Below are 13905 nucleotides of genomic sequence, written 5' to 3'. Positions count from 1 at the left end.
ATATACAATTTTTCTTAAATATATAGACAAAATAATTATATAACAAAACACCAACAATTAAAAATAACACTTTTACCCACCCCCAATAAAATATATTTAAAATAACTTACTTTTACCAAAGTGGTAAATCGACAATCCAACTTCTACCAAAAAATCCAGATAGTTAGAAATACATGGGAAAAAAAATAAACCCCAACAAAATGGAAAAATACAACTGTGCCAAAGCCATCGAATATCCATGAAAAATCGATAATACCCAATCCATGAAAAACCTGAAAACGTGAAAAAAACACGAAAAACGGCTCCAGTAAACCCGAATAATAAAGGAAGTGTTAAAAAAACATTAGTTGAAACCACTAAAATACACTTCCTTTTACAAAAAAAACGCCAAACTTCAAAAAACGAAAACGCTTTCTCCAAAACCCTAAAATAGAAACACGAACATTCCCACCCACATAAAACGTTAAATTACACATTTTAAAACACAATAACAATCATCATAGACACAAAAACTAAGTACATACAAACACAATAAGACTAAGTACGCCGTAAATCCAAAAAACGCCACTAAAATTTAAAACCTAAATAAATGACTACAATCATCACAACTTCTAAAATAGAACTCCACACACCCTAAATATGAAACTACTACCTTCAAAATACACTTAAAACAGTTAAAAAATACCGAAAATATCTCTTACCTTCTCAAACGCGAAGCAGCTTCCAACCGCGAGCTTGAATCTTCCCAAATGACCCAAAAAGACCAAGAGCGGTTACAAAATAAAACACCCAAATAATAATATCAATGCAATAATAGTTAAATAAATGATTAAAAAAAGTATTTAACAAAAAATTAATATTAGAAAAATTATACAAACATTGTTCCAATTTTCTAAAATTGTATATAATGTATTACAAAATGTTAATTTTTTTTCATATATTGTAAAATTATAAAATGACATATCACATTATACTATTTAATATTAAAATAAAAAAATGTATGTTTAAAAAAACCTGCAAATTAACATATACATTTAATTTCTGTCTGATAATAAATTTCCTAATATTTTAAATGTATTATTATTAATAAAAACATATTAATATTAATAAAATGCATACATTTATTTCATACAGAAATGCTGAAATGTTAATATAGAAAAACTGTTTAGTATAAAATGTACTAGATATACTGTAATCCATTTACTTTACATGTATATTGACATACATATCATAATTGTTTGAGAAAAATAATATGCAAATGTAGAAAAAAGGATATAGTTATACAAATTTTGTAATAGAAGAAAAAAATTCATCCAACTATATGTACAAAATATATTCAAATGTATAATGTATTTACATTAACTATACTGTTTCTATATCCCTATAATGTACTTCTCTTAAAAACTATACAAATGAAAAACAGTATTAAATTGAAAAATCCAAATACTTATATATTTGTTAAAAATGCATACTGTTATTTATAATACAAATTTGCTTTAATTTATGTACTCTTGGAATAATGTAATACATTTTTTTTTTTAAATGTGTAATTTATTTTAATACCAAAAAATAACTAACACTAGCATTGTACTAAAATGTGTATTTGTTTTAGAATATTAAAATATATGTCCTTCAGGCTACATTTAATTGTGGTAGGTGCTGGATACTAAACCTAATTAATTTACTATTCCCACTCCAATCTACAGTTAATTGGGGTAGGTGGTGGAGACTAAACCTATTTAATTTACTATTCCCACTCCAGTCTACATTTAATTTGTTGAGGTTATGGACGCTGAACCTAATTAATTCACTATTCCCACTCCAGTGTACTTTTAATTGGGGTAGGTGCTGGATGATACACCTAAAAATGTACTATTCCCACTCCAGTCTACATTTAATTGGGATAGGTGCTGGATAATAAACCTAATTAATTTACTATTCCCACTCCAATCTACATTTAATGAGGGTAGGTATTGGATAATAAACCTAATTAATTTACTATTCCCACTCCAGTCTGCATGTAATTGGGGTAGGTGCTGGACACTGAACCTAATTAATTTACTAGTCCTACTCCAGTCTACATTTAATTTAGGTAGGTGCTAGACACTAAACCTAATTATTTACTATTCCCACATTTAATTGGGGTAGATGCTGAATAATAAACCTAATTAGTTTACTATTCCCACTCCAGTCTACATTTAATTGGGGTAGGTGCTGGACACTGAACCTAATTAACCCCTTTCATGCTCATGACAAGGCCAACTCGTCATGAGGCACGGTTGAGCTGTGCTTATAACGAGTTGACCTTGTCATGAACAATGGGAAAGCTTAGAAAGCAGCACAGGAGGGGAAAACCCCCTAGCAGCCAAGGTGTTACATTTACTATTCCCACTCCAGTCTACATTTAATTGGGGTAGGTGCTGGAGACTGAACCTCATTAATTTACTATTCCCACTCCAGTCTACATTTAATTGGGGTAGGTGCTGGATAATAAACCTAATTAATTTACTATTCCCACTCCAGTCTACATTTAATTGGGGTAGGTGCTGGACACTGAACCTAATTAATTTACTATTCCCACTCCAGTCGACATTTATTGGGGTAGGTGCTGGATAATAAACCTAATTAATTTACTATTCCCACTCCAATCTACATTTAATTAGGGTAGGTGCTGGATAATAAACCTTATTAATGTACTATTCCCACTCCAGTCTACATGTAATTGGGGTAGGTGCTGGACACTGAACCTTATTAATTTACGATTCCCACTCCAGTCTACATTTAATTGGGGTAGGCGCTGGATAATAAACCTAATTAATTTACAATTCCCACTCCAGTCTACATTTAATTTGAGTAGGTGCTGGATAATAAACCTATTTAATTTACTATTCCCACTCCAGTCTTCATTTAATTGGGGTAGGTGCTGGGTGATAAACCTAATTAATTTCCTATTCCCACTCCAGTCTACATTTAATTAGGGTAGTTGCTTGAGACTGAACCTAATTAATTTACTATTCCCACTCCAGTCTACATTTAATTGGGGTAGGTGCTGGATAATAAACCTAATTAATTTACTATTCCCACTCCAGTCTACATTTAATTGGGGTAAGTGCTGGATAATTCACCAAATTAATTTACTATTCCCACTCCAATCTACATTTAATTGAGGTATGTGCTGGATCATAAACCTAATGAATTTAATATTCCCACTTCAGTCTACATTTAATTGGGTAGGTGCTGGACACTGAACCTAATAATTTACTATTCCCACTCCAGTCTACATTTAATTGGGGTAGGTGCTGGACACTGAACCTAATTAATTTACTTTTCCCACTCCAGGCTACAAGTAATTGCGGTAGGTGCTGGACACTGAACCTAATTAATTTACTAGTCCCACTCCAGTCTACATTTAATTTAGGTAGATGCTGGATAATAAACCTAATTAATTTACTATTCCCACTCCAGTCTACATTTAATTGGGGTAGATGCTGAATAATAAACCTAATTAATTTACTATTCCCACTCCAGTTTAAATTTTATTGCGGTAGGTGCTGGACACTGAACCTAATTAATTTACTATTCCCACTCCAGTCTACATTTAATTGGGGTAGGTGCTGGACACTGAACCTAATTAATTTACTATTCCCACTCCTTTCTACATTTAATTGGGGTAGATGCTGGATAATAAACCTATTTAATTTACTATTCCCACTCCAGTCTACATTTAATTGGGGTAGGTGCTGGATAATAAACCTAATTAATTTACTATTCCCACTCCAGTCTACATTTAATTGGGGTAGGTGCTGGAGACTGAACATCATTAATTTACTATTCCCACTCCAGTCTACATTTAATTGGGGTAGGTGCTGGATAATAAACCTAAATAATTTACTATTCCCACTCCAATCTGCATTTAATTAGGGTAGGTGCTGGATAATAAACCTATTTGATTTACTATTCCCACTCCAGTCTACATGTAATTGGGGTAGGTACTGGACACTGAACCTAATTAATTTACTATTTCCACTCCAGTGTATATTTAATTGGGGTAGGTGCTGGATAATAAACCTAATTAATTTACTATTCCCACTCCAGGCTACATTTAATTGGGGTAGGTGCTGGACACTGAACCTAATTAATTTACAATTCCCACTCCAGTCTACATGTAATTGGGGTAGGTGCTGGACACTGAACCTTATTAATTTACTATTCCCACTCCAGTCTACATTTAATTGGGGTAGGTTCTGGATAATAAACCTATTTAATTTACTATTCCCACTCCAGTCTTCATTTAATTAGGGTAGGTGCTGGATGATAAACCTAATTAATTTACTATTCCCACTCCAGTCTACATTTAATTAGGGTAGTTGCTGGAGACTGAACCTAATTAATTTACTATTCCCATGCCAGTCTATATTTAATTGGGGTAGGTGCTGAATAATAAACCTAATTAATTTACTATTCCCACTCCAGTCTACATTTAATTGGGGTAGGTGCTGGATAATAAACCTAATTAATGTACTATTCCCACTCCAGTCTACATTTAATTGGGGTAGGTGCTGGAGACTGAACCAAATCAATTTACTATTCCCACTCCATTCTACATTTAATTGGGGTAGGTGCTGGATAATAAACCTAATTAATTTACTGTTCCCACTCCGGTCTAAATGTAATTGGGGTAGGTGTTGGATAATAAACCTAATTAATTTACTATTCCCACTCCAGTCTACATTTTATTGTGGTAGGTGCTGGACACTGAACCTAATTAATGTTCTATTTCCAATCCAGTCTACATTTAATTGAGGAATGTGGTGGACACTGAACCTAATTAATTTACTATTCCAAATCCAATATACATTAACATACTTTTCACAATTAAATTAAAAATTATAATACATTTTTAAATTGTTAAAATTTTATTTCAAAATTAAATATTAAAATACATTTACATTATTCTTTTCTAAAAATGCAAACACCCACTATAGACTAAACACCCCACTTTTAAATTATTTTAATATTTTTTCAATAATATATATTTTAAAATCTAGCAACTCCCAATATTTGAAACAATCCCCCACCTTCATCCCCTATAAACTAAGATCCCACTCCTAAAAAGTACTAATAGTTTCTACTTCCTAATTATAAAAATCATATTTCAATTAAAATTATAAAAAATAAATATATATTTAAAACACTCACCACCCTTATCCCCTATAAACCCAACATCCCAATCCTAAAATTTGAAATTCATTTATAAATTTAAAATTTCAATTTCCTATTTCCAATTTTTTTTTTAAATGTAAAAGTGTTAAAACAATCCCCACACTTATCCCCTATAAACCCAACATCCAGGTCCAAAAATGTTAAAATTTATTTCAAAATTCTAAATCTAAATTTCCTAATTCCAATTTTTTTTTAAATTATATATTTTTAAAACTCTCCCCACCCTTATCCCCTATAAAACCAACATCCCGCTCCTAAAATTTTAAAATGTATTTTTAAATTCTAAATTTTTATTTCGTAATTCAATTTTTTCTTTAATAAATATATAGTTTTTAAAACACTCCCCACCCTTACCCCCTATAAACCCAACATCCCGCTCCTAAAATTATAACATTTATTTCTACATTCTAAATTTTAATTTCGTAATTCCAATTTATTTTTTAATTATATATTTTTAAAACACTCCCCACCCTTATCCCTATAAACCCAACATCCCGCTCCTAAAATTTTGAAATTTATTTCTACATTCTAAATTTTAATTTCGTATTTCTATAAATCTAAAATATATATATATAATTTTTAAAACACTCCCCGCCCTTATCCCCTATAAACCCTACATCCCGCTCCTAATATATTTCAAAATTTTAAAATTTCTTGAATATTTCTTAGAAAATAAACATACATAAAATATAAACAATTACAATGTACAATACTTAAAACTACGATATTTTTACTTTTCGATATTTTGTACATCGACATTACCTACATCAATATTACATACACTAATCAAAAAACTATATTTAATAAATCAATATATATATAATTGAAATTTCTTGCCTGCGATATTTAGGTGTCGATATTACTGCATGTCGACATCATTGACTCGATATTTTGACTGTGCACCATTTTTGAGTAAGTAAAGAAGTCCTAAAGGAGTAAACTCGAAACGTAAATGGAAAAGCCCTTCGTGAATTGGCCTCGAAATATCCATCTCACTATCTTTAAAAGTGGAATTAAGGAACAGTTTTTTTTATTTATTCTTGTGGATATTCTAATTGTATTCCCTTTTTAGATATTTGGATGTTTAATTCAAAAAGACTCATGAATGATATTGTAAATTTACTCTTGGAAACATACATAGACAAAAATCGATGTTTTCAGTGAATTCATGTCAAAGTCACAGTGACGATTACATTATAATTTTCTGGTAACAGAACGAATTTGTCATATTAAAGAGACGACATTTTGTCCACTAAGGCCATTTAAAGTGTTTATTTACAGACAGAATGCTTATTTGTTATAACAGGTTTCACTTTGCTTACGCTACAGTAAGCCAGTGTGTATTATACATTTCAGAGAAAGGGTTAAATGATTTCAGGTGTTTTTGACAAATCAATATATTGAGAACATACACACCACTACAACATGAGACTATTCTAACACTATAAGAGGTTTATTCAGCCACAGAAACTAACGTAAATACACAAATGCAGTGCGTGAACATTCCACTTCCACAAGAAAGTTTGAGCAAAAGATGAAGAAACTTGTATTAAACTATTTCTCTAGCTGTAACAACAAACATTTTGTGTAGGGAGGGTTATATGTTCATGTTAGGGGGCGTATGCTCAAGAAATGAAAAGACAAGTTTCAAAACACAAGTCGAGAATGACATGCAAAGCAATCAATGCACTTTTAGTGACAGTCCTTGACTGATGAAACATTCTGTAGTATGTCACTTTAAGATTTGTGAAATGTGTGGAACCTCGAGTAAATTCCAGAATTGTTTATATGTGTATGGTGATTCTCTGGTATCGGTTATGAGAGAAGCTGTGCTACTTGACTGCTGTACTATTTATTCCTCCTGTGCCGGGGGTTTAAATAAAGAACTTGATTACATGAAACTACCAGTGTATCTTTCAATACTACACCAATTTGTCAACGAGGACCAGGAACCCCCAGAACAAGCTTCAAAGAAAAATTTGAATGCACTTTGTATTTACAATAAGTCGAAGGAACTAACTACTGGGAAAATTCAAGGATGCGCGTTAGCTTATTCAGCTCTCCACGGGTGAAAAGAAGACTCTGTACATTCTTCTATCTGTGAGTTTTTCTCCATTGTGACTTTTTATGTTACAAGCTTTTAGCGAGATTACTTCGGTTATTAGCAGTAAAATCAACAAACATTGAACTTTGTAGCAGTTTTCCGTATTTAAAAATGTAAGCACAAACTTTCAAATGTGAGACAGCTGTGTTTATTTTTTTTTTGGGAAGTTTACGAGGCTTCCACGACCTTAAGCGCTAGCCAGTATTGCGTGAGCACATCTGTTTACCTTTGAAATCTGAGCTGCCGACGGATCCTGAGCGCGAACTTGTTGCCATCGTTTCTTCATGTTTCCCTTCAAACAACCGGCGCATTGCTGTCTTCACCGGAAATTCAGCGCATTAATGTCACAGGTCACGCTAAGGTCACGCAACGTGTCGGCCATTTTTTAAAAAATCTTATTTAATTTAGTGCGAACAACCAGAATTTTGAGGAGTTAACTTTAGCGCGATCAACAGAAATTTGGAGAAATTAACATGTGCTTTCCCCAGGCTTGTAATTCATCGTTCTTATACAGTAAGACTAAAATTGTATTATGTATTTCCTATTATTGTTGTAATTCATTAAAAAAATAATAATGGAGAGTTAAGAACAGCATCTTCTGTACAGAGTAACATGACAGCTTCTACTTCACATAGTAACATGAGCATTACGTTGAGTGATCCAAAAGAATTTTTAGTCAATCCAGGTGAACCAATTATCAAATGGCTGGATTGGAAAGAATATTTTCTAAATTATATTGCCACTCTAGAAGATAATAGCAGCATTATGTCTCCAGAAAGAAAAAAAAGAATTTTAATGCACTGTTTAGGACCTGAAGGTCTCAGAGTGTATTTACAGATGCAGAAAACTGAAAGGAGTGGAGATTTTGATGTATTTAAATGTGCTATTGCAGATCTTGATGAACATTATTCCCCAATTGTATGTGTGGCAGTTTCCAGACGTACTTTCTACAAGCGTAAACAGAATACAAATGAAACCATTGAGGATTATGTCTCTGCATTGAAGAATTTAGCCATAAAGTGCAAGTTTGAATCTCTACACGATGATATGATTAGGGACCAAGTGGTTATGTGCAATAAGAATAAAAATGTCCAAGACAAATTGTGGATAGAAGGAGATGCATGTCTTAAAGATATAATTACATTGGTTAAGAAAACAGAACTTTGAGATAGATGTGCTAAAGCAGTCTCTATTTCCAATGATCCCGTGACTGTTAATAAGATCAGTGATAAGAGGAGAGACAAGAATCCTAATGTTAGACAGTTCAAACAATATCAAAATTGGAAACCACACCAACATTCAAATTTCAAGAAGGAAGATAAATCTGCTCAATTCTTTGCTTGTTACAGATGTGGCAGTACATCACACACTGCTAGATTTGATAAATGTCTTGCTTTGTCATCAAAATGTGCTGCCTGAGGCCTGATTGGTCATTTTACTAAACAATGTAGAAGGAATTCTCAAATGAAAACAAGAGTAACTTGTGTAACAAATAACGACTCTGACTTATCTGATGATGATGAGAGTTATCGTGATGAGGATTTGGATACTTTAAGCATTAGAGCTAGACATGTAGTTGTGAACATTACGTGTGATGATAATAACAAACCATTATGTATGGTTTCTTTTGGTGGTATAGATCTACAAGTAGCGGCCGATTCTGGATCTCCGTTTACTATTATACCCAAATCTATTTGGGATAAGAAATTTGTATGTGAAATCGGTCCACAATTACAACCTACAGATGTGATTCCTGAAAGTTACACTGGACAGAAAATTGTCATGTTGGGTTTCAGATCTTTCATGTTTGAGTTCAAGGGTAGAAGGGCAATATGTAAACTCTATATAGCCAAAGATGGACCACCTATTTTGGGCTGGAGGGATCAGCGCTCGCTTGATATAATTCTAAACCCTAATAGCCCTGAACAGGTGTTGATTATGAGTGAATCTGAAAACACAAAGAATTGGGTTTTGAAAGAATTTCCTGAAGTTTTCAATGGAGGTATTGGAAATCTCCAAGGTTTTTAACACAGAATCAGAGTCAAACCTAATGCTGTTTCAAAAATTCATAAGGTGCGTCACATACCTTTAATTGCACGTGATGAAGTAAAATAAGAAATTATTAAATTGTTAAATGCTGGAATAATCGAACCTGTAGAAGCGTCCGATTGGATTTCTCCAATCGTGATTGCTAGACGTTCCAATGGTAAGATCTGCATGTGCATAGATAAGGTATTTAAATGATAACATTATAATTGATCAATTTCCTCTTCCCAGGATTGATGAGATGCTTACTTTGACCAGAGGTGCTAAATGGTTCTCAACCATAGATTTATCTTGTGCATATCATCAGATTTCCTTGCATCCCATGAGTAAACATCTCACTGCATTTTGTACCCCTTTTGGATGTTTCCAATTTTGCCGCATGCCTTTCGGACTTGCGTCCGCGGCTGCATGCATGAGTTATTTGGTGATATGCAAGGGGTGATATTCTTTCAAGATGACATCCTTATCATGGGGTCAAACAAGAGTATACATGATGAGCGTTTTAGAAAAGTGATTTGTATTTTACAGAGTAAAGGTGTTACAGCAGAACCATCAAAATTTAAATTTGCAGAAAAAAGTGTCACTTATCTTGGACACGAGGTTAGCTCATCAGGAATAAGACCAAAGTCTAGTTTGGTAAGTGCCATCCAAGATGCTCCTGCACCAAAATCCAAAGAAGATCTGAGATCATTCTTACGTCTTGCAGAATTCTATGCGAAGTTTGTGGATATATTTTCGGAAAAGACCCATATCATGAGATCTCTTTTAAAGAACAAAACACAATTTAATTGGTGTGCTCTTTGTCAGAAATCTTTTGAAGAAATTAAAAAAGCCATTTCTCAAGCACCCAGTTTACAAGGTTTTGATCCTTCTGCCAATACATTTGTCACAACTGACGCTAGCAGCAAAGGTTTACGCAGCGTTCTTACCCAGAACAATGATAATAATGAGGAGGTTATTATTGCGTTTGCTTCACTTTCCCTCACTCCCACAGAAGAACGTTATTCTGTGGTGGAAAGAGAAACACTTGCTGTTGTATGGGCTTTGGAACACTTTAGGAAATTTTTGTGGGGAAGGAAATTTACTGTTCGGTGTGACCACAAACCTTTGACTAAATTACTAACAACGGATGGTCTCACCAATGCCACAGCTAGAATAGCTAGATTATCTATGAGACTACAAGATTTTATGTATGACATTCACTATGTTCCTGGCACAAGAAATGTCACTGCTGATTCTTTAAGTCGTATGTCCCTGCCATTGATTGAATTAGACAAAAATCAGTGGAATTACTTTTCTGTTGCACACATCTCTTTTGATAGTGCTCAGGGTAGTTTTAGTAAGGAAGAGTGGCTAGATGCAGAAAACTCTGACCAAATTTTTCTTGTTGTAAAACAATTGGTTATTAAAGGTTGGAAGGGAATGGACAAAAAAATTGCTAATGACGACTTCGGAGGATACTGGGAAGTTCAGGATCAACTTAGTATCTCAGATATGTTAGTTGTACCTGGTAATATGATTGTTCCACTCAAGGATCTGAGAGGAAAAACTATTGATCTATGTCATGAAGGACATTCAGGGATTACCGCGCTAAGCTTTGTGTAAAAGAACTGTATTGGTGGCCAAAAATGGACGTTGAAGTTGAAAGGTGTGTTAGGTCTTGTGTAAAGTGTGAGGTTTCTGACAAAACTTTTAAAACTTTTAATCCACCATTGGCATCACCTGATTGTCCAGAACTTCCTTGGGAAGTCGTATCTATTGATTTTATGGGCCCAGTCATTTGGCAAGATAGTGTACAAAAGTACCTTTTGGTTTTGATTGACACATTTTCAAGGTGGTTGGAAATCAGTGTAGTCAGCATTATCAATACCAAAACTTTGATTAACTTTTTGGACGAAATTTTCTTGAGAGAAAGTTTTCCCAAGTATATTTTGTCAGACAATGGAGTACAGTTCAAATCCCAGGAAATTAAAAATTATTTGCTGTCTTCTGGAATACAACAAAGATTTACTACTCTTTATCATCCGAGTGGAAATGGTATTGTGGAAAGGGCCAACCGTAGTATTAAAGGGGTGTTACAGTTGGGCAAATAAAGGTAATCTATCATGGGATGTTGAGAATTACTTTGGGCTTATAGAAGTACTATTCATGGTTCTACAAATCAAAGCCCCTTTTCATTAATGAGAGGCAGAATTTCACATTCAAACATCAATCCAGGATAGATGAATAAAGGAGGTATGACTAATAGTGATTTATCTAAAGTTAGAGAGAGCATTAAAAATTTACAAACAAAGAATAAAACCTATTACGAGTCTAAACACGGAGTTAGAGAGGTTAATCTTTGTACGGGTCAATGGGTTTGTGTAAAGAGTGCCAGAAAAACCATTAGGGGTGAGAGTAAATACAGTGAACCCAAATTGGATATCAAAGTTATGAACAATACAGCTTTATTACAAAATGGTGAAGTATGGCATATTATCTGTCTTGCTCCTGTGTGCCATAATGGTGTATATGAAAACAAAGAGGTGAGCAAAAATTCTACATCATGTTGGTGGGATATTACGGTTGAAAGATCTCAGGATTGTGATGTCTCCTGCAATAATTCACCGCCTAGAATTGATTTTAAGAGTGAAAATTCTGTTATTCAGGAAAGTAATTCTTTATCTGTAGATGGTTCACAAATTGAAGAGAATTTACAAGTGTTACCAAGTACATCCAACATCATTGGAGAGAATCACAGAGAATTAGTCTATGGTAAGGTTTTTCAGACCAGTGGTTCTGGAGCTGCAATCTTAAATGAAGGCTCTCCTCACAATGGTGGAACACCAACAGTTCTGAGCAGAAAACAAAGAAGGATGCACCCTTAGGAACAATATATGCCTCCTAGGTATCTTAGAACGAGCCGAAGGACGCAATGTGGAGGCATTTTGAGAGGACTAGCTCCTCAAGAATGTGTTCAAAGGGGCACCACTGAAGTCTGCAGTGGGGAGGGTACACAGAATACCAGGCTGCCCTCCTGTGCCAGGAGCCTCCTCGCCCTATTGTGGCATGTATGTTACATTACTAAGACTGGGACAAACACTACAAGCCACCTGGGAACGGAGACCATTGTTGATTCAAAATAATAAGGCGTGGGTGTTCCCTGACTACACCACCACAACTCTGCTGCATCACTCCTTCACGAAGGTTAAGCATTTACTACCTCAAAACGAGGTCCCATGAACTTAGCTATATTCAGCATGCCCTGCTGCCCCATTCTAGCTACATGCTTTGCTACCTTATAAATCCCATTTTGCAAACTTGGTCTTCTGATGCTCGTCTCTCGTTTTCATATCTAGTCTTACTTTATATAGACACAGGCTCTGTTTAGGCCTTGTATTTTGCTTGGCCTGTTTATTATCTTTGTGAGCCATGTTCATCGAGTTATTGTTTATTATACACGGCCCACATTACCTACTCTCAGATCCCTAGCCTTACTCTATTATTGCCCTGATATCCTTGTGTTTATTACGTAGTTTCTAGATGTATAGGCCCAGCATTTTGCCGTTAGAGGATAGTTAGTGATTTTCTCCTTACATATCTTTCTTAGATTTTTGGGCTGGTCTATTATGCCCCCCTGACCCGCAGTGGTACTTCTGCTCCCTCCCTGAATCTTGCCTGGATTCTCTACAGGCCCCTGAAATTGTGCTGCTCTGAATCTCGACTAACAAGCGAGCGCATGCACCTACTGGGTTCCGTTTATTCTTGTTGTTGTCAACTACCTGCTATTCCTCTGAAACATCTCAGTGGCCCCATTCTTGAGGGCCCCTAGGTAGGCTGCCTTTTCCCGACCTGTTGTCTTAAACATACTTTTATTTGTAGGTGTATTTTTTATGTGGTGGTTTGTCTATGCATTTTCTGGCTTCATGACACACTTTACCAGTTTTGGCTACATTCAGTGCACAATTCTCCTTCACTGTTTTCATGACGAGCACTCTGGGATATAAGGACATCTTACTTTTGTGGTATGCGTGGACTCGGTTTCCTGAATGTTTGTTTTTTTCTGACTCTTATTAAGGCCTTCATTCTTTTTAATGAATGATATTTTGCAGTTTTTCTTATATTGTTTCTTTTGCCCACAGAATACCCACTCTCAGCCCTTGCTGCTACTAGGACCGCTCCTCAGGACCTTGTGCCAGACGTCATTTATTGTGTGTGCCTGTTTTCTACTCCAAGTGCGCCCTGATGAAGGAAGCCTGTATTGGCACTTGTCCGAAACGCGCGTCGGCGCTTTTGTGTGTGGTGATATGTATGTGAATGTCTGTGTATGTATTTGATTGTACAAAAGGTGTGTTTGATTGTATGAGTGCATGTACTTTGTGCCCTTTTTTGAATTATATTTGCGTGTCCTAGTTTTTTTATATTATAATTCTGATTTTCTGTATATGATTATAAAACGTTTTCTAGATACTATTTCACTGTCTTAATGAAACCATTTTTCTATTAAAGCAATGTGTATATATATATTTTAAAAAAACAAAAATTAAAAAGCT

At 34.6% G+C, this 13905-nt stretch overlaps 1 protein-coding gene across 1 annotated transcript in view; it reads right to left on the bottom strand.

Moving 5' to 3' along the window:
• Positions 1–13905, bottom strand: part of GPR143 (G protein-coupled receptor 143) — a 372216-nt gene that overhangs the window by 42066 nt on the left and 316245 nt on the right. The gene's annotated exons all lie outside the window — the stretch shown is intronic.

The sequence above is a fragment of the Lissotriton vulgaris genome, chromosome 8, assembly GCF_964263255.1.
Source record: "Lissotriton vulgaris chromosome 8, aLisVul1.2, whole genome shotgun sequence".
NCBI lineage: Eukaryota > Metazoa > Chordata > Amphibia > Caudata > Salamandridae > Lissotriton > Lissotriton vulgaris.
Note: the sequence above shows the minus strand (reverse complement) of the source record. Positions and strands in the feature narration are given on the sequence as shown.